This window comes from Pteropus vampyrus, unplaced genomic scaffold, assembly GCF_000151845.1.
Source record: "Pteropus vampyrus isolate Shadow unplaced genomic scaffold, Pvam_2.0 Scaffold40, whole genome shotgun sequence".
NCBI classification, from domain to species: domain Eukaryota; kingdom Metazoa; phylum Chordata; class Mammalia; order Chiroptera; family Pteropodidae; genus Pteropus; species Pteropus vampyrus.
In genome coordinates, this window is record NW_011888821.1 from 323,310 (window position 1) to 329,487 (window position 6,178).

A 6,178-nucleotide genomic window follows, 5' to 3' on the forward strand; every position below is an offset into this window, starting at 1 on the left:
GTGAATCAGAAGTTGATGAGACCAGCTTATATGGACACTGAAAGCCAGTCTCAGGCTTCAAACTTAACACCAGTGGCTGTTGTGAATTTTTTTTTTTGAAGAGTGTGTAAACCAATATCATCAGTGTGTGTTTAGGGCAGGGTGTCTCAGCTTTGGCACTGTTAACATTTCAGCCAGACAGTTCTTTGTCATGAGACATTGTCCTGTGCATTTCATCAGACTGAGCAGCATCCCTGGCCTCTACTCACTAGATGCTACCAGCATACTTTCCCTCTATTATGACAACCAAAAATGTCTCCAAATGTCACCTGGAGGAGAAAATCACCTTCCGTTCAGAAACTCTTATTGAGGGAGATATTGCTAAGAGCAGTGTGTGGGATGGATAGAAGAATGCGTAAGAGACCAGAGCAGGGAGACCCCTCAGAAGTCTGTAGTAAAGTTGAAGTAAGAAGGTTTTGGGCACCCCAAAACATAACCCAGCACCACCTCCATTGCTGGCAGGATTTCCATTAGTATATGTAATACTTATACGAGCTGAGAAAGAGCCATGAGGTCTGGGGGTACTTGGAAGTACACGTTTTATTTTTTGATGTATTCTATTTTTCTGACTTGATTATCATGGTCCTACAAAGGAACAATAAATTCACGCTCAGCAGAGACATTAGCCAAATCTCTCTTTTCACCATCCAAATCAAAAGACAATGTTAGCAGCATTTGATGTTGAGTTTCTGAATGAGACTCACAGTTCCCTTATCTTGGCATCTTTTGTAACATTTTATTTATTTTTAAAACTCCTTAGCATGTACATTTTATTTTGTCTAGGTTCACTCAGCCCTCCACAGCCCGCTGGCCACTAAAAAAAAACAATTAGAAAGAAAATTGCTGAACTAACTATGCTCTCGTTTGTCTTGCATAATCAACCAAAATGGGCCCAGAAGTGATTATACTTGAAGTTTCAGCGACAGCAAAAATATGCTGTCATTCACCTTGACCCCATTTAGGACTGTAACATTAACTCAAATTCTCCTACCTGTCAAACGCAAGATGTCTCTTAAAGATGAGCGTGCTTTTGATTGTGTGTGTGTGTGTGTGTGTGTGTGTGTGTGTATCCATTGCTTGATTTTATAGCTTGTTCCCAAATCTTTCTCAGTCACATGTCTACTCACGGCACACCTGTGCTTAAACTTTCAATGGCTCCCTGTTATCAGATCAATTCTACGTCACTTAGTATGGCACTGAATGCCTTCTGTGGTCCCAGCCCTCTGTTTTCCAGTCGTGTCTCTCCCTATTCTGTTTTGTGCGTTTCACTTTCTAACTAAGGCAGATGAATTTAAAAAAATGCAAAAGAAGAAATGAACGAATCAGTAAATTCCAAGTCCGTTTACAATATTAGATGAACAATAGGGGACTAAACAGACACAGACTTTTCTTAGACTCACTTTCCAAATCAAAATTGTTATTTTCTTCCCACAGGACATCCAGTATTTAATTTTACTGTGTCAGACAAGAAATCTAGAACTGCATCTTCCAAGTGTGTGCGTTTATGAATTTTTCATTAATTACTCTGACTGAAATTGGATACGAGCCTAGCTTAGAAGATCGCCCATTGTTTCTGTATTCAGTTTGGTATCCAGGTCACCTCCTATCCAATTAAATCTATCATTATTCTTTTGCTTTTGCTTATGTCATTTGCAAAATGATTTGCTTGAGTATCTTTCTTATCCCTCTATCCTCCATGCAGAGTTCAGTAACTGATCTAGTGCAAAGTTCAACACAACTCACATCCCCAAATAAGTGAGATGTTCTGCTTTCCTGATAAATGCAGAGAGACCTGCCCGTGGGTCTCCATTTCTCCTTCCTTCTCTTAGATGAGCTTATGCAAAACCAGGCAAACTATCTTTCTTTCCTGCGAAGTCACTTTGCCTTTCTGATTCACCTCCATGTCCCCCCTTTTCAGAATATCTGGGGCCACGTAGCAGAAGACAAAAGTACAAGTAAATTGGAGATTTAAAAATATCTGATGAAAATAAGTCCATTTCTTCTTTTCGAACTTTTCCTCATGGTCCTGTTTAAATAATTCCTTTATCTTTGTGAGAAATAGCATCTGAGATTTTCAATTCTGGTCAACAGCCACCACCATAAATCTGCAGGCTTTTGATCCGAGGTGCCCATTGCCTCTACAAAATCTGTTGAGCTGAGAGAAAGTTCTCCCATTGAAACTAATGCTGCACTTTATATGCAGCCTGTACTCCGTGACAACTGATAGATTGCCACAGGATTACACATACTTTTCTTTGTCAGTGCTGGACAGAGGGGACTTTGCTTTATGGATGCCCAGATTACTTTCTACCTGCCTCTCTCAGCTGACTACAGAGAAGTTTCATGACCAAACTCCTTCATGATCAAACTCCTTGATTCTAAATGACACATGGCCGACCCCAAGTTGTTGCCACTAGATTTTTTGATATAGTAAGACTTTGGACATATAGGGACAGTGGCTTCTATTCCCTCCTTACAGATCTGCCTTGGTTTAATGGACTCTCTCTCTGAAAAGGCTCCCCTGGGAAGTCTTGCAGAGAGCATGAGGACACTTTTTGCTTTTTATATCAAAGGAAAGGCTGGAATCCAATTCCTGGGTTCACATCACACACCTATGACCTATTAGTCTTGTGACCGAGTACACATCACTTAGTCACTGTGTATGCTAGTTTCCTCATCTGCATAAGGAGGATGCTCAAGTACGCACATCTCAGGGGTTTGTGGGAATTAAAAGGGATGCTACATGCAACATGCTGCTCAAGATGCTGGACACAGGGTAAATGGTTCATATCCTCACCGTTATCACATGAGTGGTTGGTAAATACATACCTTCACAGAGGTTGAGGGACTTGTCAAGTCACACAGCTCCAATTCAAACGGAGCATGGCCTAAATCATGAAATGGAGTGGAACGGAGTGGACTCACGTTAGGAATGAAAGAGAACGGAGTGGAGTAAGTGGAATGGAATAGAGTGGAATAGAACAGAGGGTAGCGGGGTGGAGTGGCATGGTGTGGAACCGAATGGCAGGGAGCAATCTGTTCATAGGCTTTAATCGAAAGCCATAGAGAGAGAAACTCTATCCATATCTGTATTAAGAAAGCAAGCATCCTTTGAGAAAATAAAGACGATATTGCCTAACAAGAAGAGCGATGTCGATTCTCCCTTTGGCCAGGGGCAAAATATGTTTCTGCATATATGTTAGAATGATGACAAATACTTTCTTCTTAGAACGCTATCGTCATCTTGTGATGTGTCAAACCCCTGCACCAGAGGCAGAAGTCGTCTGGAATATACCACAGAGAAAAAAAACCCCACAAATTAGAGTTGGTTTCTACACAGGCTTGTGAACAGACAACTGGAGACAAAACATTCCTAGTGGATGAGAGAAAAATTGGCAGCTGTCACTTCCCTTCCAAAAGGCAGAAAATTGCTGGCATATTCCCATAGCTTGTGTTTTACCAAAATTGATGTCTCTGGGTCCTGGTGTTATTCCCATCTTTCAGTTTTTTCATCTTGAACAAAATTGTTTTCTCTCTGAGTGCCTAGTGCCAAAATAGTAGGTCAGAGCAAAAGCAGCTTTCAAACAACTGGCCGTCCTCGCCTCTCCCAGATGTCAGATGATGAGTGTGATTGTTCCGTGGCTCATATGTGCAGTGTGAGAGTCATTCTGACCGTGGGGCGGACAAACAGAAACAAGCAGATGAGTCATTTGCTGGGTCATCCTCATCCTGGGATTCAGGTCTCGAGTCTCAGCAATCCCATCCAGCTTCACCGATTTCATCTATATAAATGCCTACGTTCATTTTTTTTTTTCTTGGCCCATTGGATCAGCTAGGGTTAGATTAGGTTGCAAGTGAAAGAAAACAGTGGTTTTCAAAAGTTACTTTTCTCCTATAAAAAATGAAACCCAGAAACAAGGAGGAGAAGGCTGGTGTGAGGACTCCTGGATCACCTGTCAATCAAGATGCTCCACCATCCTCAAAACTTGGCCTCCACCTTCTGATGCAAGAATGGCTTGATCGTCTGCCAATATATCCTCATTCTAACAGGCGTCAGAGAAAACTGGGGGTATTAGGTCACAGTTCCTCTTTCCAAGGCCACTTCCTGGGAGTCTACCCACCAATACCTCTTACATTGAATTAGCCAGAACTTAGCCACATGGCTACACCTATCTATCTGCAAAGGAAGATGGTAAAAGTAGTGTTTATTATGAATAGCTATATGCCCTGCTAAAGTAGTGAGTCTCTTTCAAATAAATAAGGGAAATATGGGAAAGCCTGAGCACTCTCTGTCACATTTATATTGATGGAGACTGTCTTTGCCACAGCAACATCTCATGAGTGTGGGTCGAAAATATTTGTGGCTATTTTGCTGCGAACTGGATTGCAAAGTCTTTCCTCACAATTGTGTACTCACGATTATGTGCACCCCTTAATTAGGCCTGGCTTATCTTGGGTTCTTAGAGGAATCAGAACAAAGGGCTGAGGGCTGTGAATTCTTTATTACTTCTGGATTAGGTGGAGAGAACAGAAAGCCTGATGACGTCTTTGCTATTGAGAATTGTGTCCTGCTCACCTTGAGTCTTTCTTCAATTTTCCTCAATATTCCTTCATCCAAGAAAGCACTCATTGATCTAAGCACCAGGGTTACAGTGGAATACAAGGCAGGCCAGTTCCCTGTCCTCATGAAAATCACAGATCGAGGTAAGAGCGATTAAGGAAATAAGTGGGGTGAAGCTGCCGAGGGGCATCCAGTTGGGGAGTGAGCCTATGTAGATGTGGAATAGATGGGGAAGACAACTCGGAAGAGGGAACAGCTGACTCGTGGCCTGGAGGACAAGATAAAGTCACCCAACCAAAGAGCCAGGGAAAGGGTGGCAGTCTGGAGGGATGTGGTATGCCAGAGCTTGGAATGAAGAAACGTTTGGCGTGTTCGGTGTTCAAGAACACAGGGGACGTCGGGGTGCCTGTAGGACAAGGTTGGAGGGGAGGAATGTCCCATACAAAGAAAGTGCCCTAGACTGCTCAGTATTGGAGAGACAGACCTTCCACACCTTCTGGTCACCCCAATCTTTCTCGAAATATTTCCAGCATAGAGTGTCCATGCTAAAACAATTGTGCCAGCAGGAAACAGTTGGGAGAAAGGTGTTTACATGTGAAGGTATAAAGAGAGGCTTTGGTGAAGACGTTTAGTTGGGTGGGGGAAAAGAACATTTCTGAAATTGCCTGATTTGGATTAAGCAGTGCAGCCTCCGGTTATGAAACCGTTTCCCTCAAGTTTTTTTTTTTTTTTTTCCTCCCAGTCTGTCTTTTACTCTGACAGATGTGGCGTTATCTTGTGCCTAATCCAACAAGAACTAGTCTCTCTATCTCTTTCTCTGCTTCATTGGAGCTTGGAGCTTCTGCTGGTGTCTGCTTGCTTCCTAGCTGGCATGTTTGTCACTCCATTTGTTTTTGCAGTTTGGGGAATTTTCTTTTTGTTTGTAAATTTGTCATTATCCCCCACAAAGCTCCCTGCCACGGTTTGGTAAATATCTTGATATCTTCACATCGACGGCGCCACTCCATCTGCGAGCTAGATGTTTTCGTCCCCAAAATGCCACTCTGGAGGAGAAAGTTGGAACTGAAAGCTTTGGCAATGGGGACCGCCAACCAGCAACATCCACCATTACAGGATTAATAGGAATTAAGTCTGCTTGAGTCGTGAAGCGAGCCAGTGCTTTACTAGCAAGTGAGGCTAAGGAAAAAAAAAAAAAAGATTTACGTGAGGACAATTGTCCTGGACTTTTTTTTTTTTTTTACCTTATTTTAACTGGTGGCGCCTTTGCATTGGCAGCTCAGTAACTGTAAGCTCATATAGTTTTGGAACTTATAGCTACCCTACCTCTGCCAATGCTCCCATGTCTCTTTTTGGTTCTCTTATCTTACGATGTCATTTGTTTGACTTTTCAATGTTTTGTTGGATAATCTACATGGGTCACTCTTTGCATGTCTGCTTTGCGGCTTCCTTTTTTGAAGGGAGAAAATCTGAGGTCCAAGGTAGTGGGCACCCCGTTCTATACTGCACTACATCCTCCGTGTGGCATTAGCCGGAATTTCAGCGAAGCTGCACCATGTGGGCAATCAGTTCTGAAGTCAC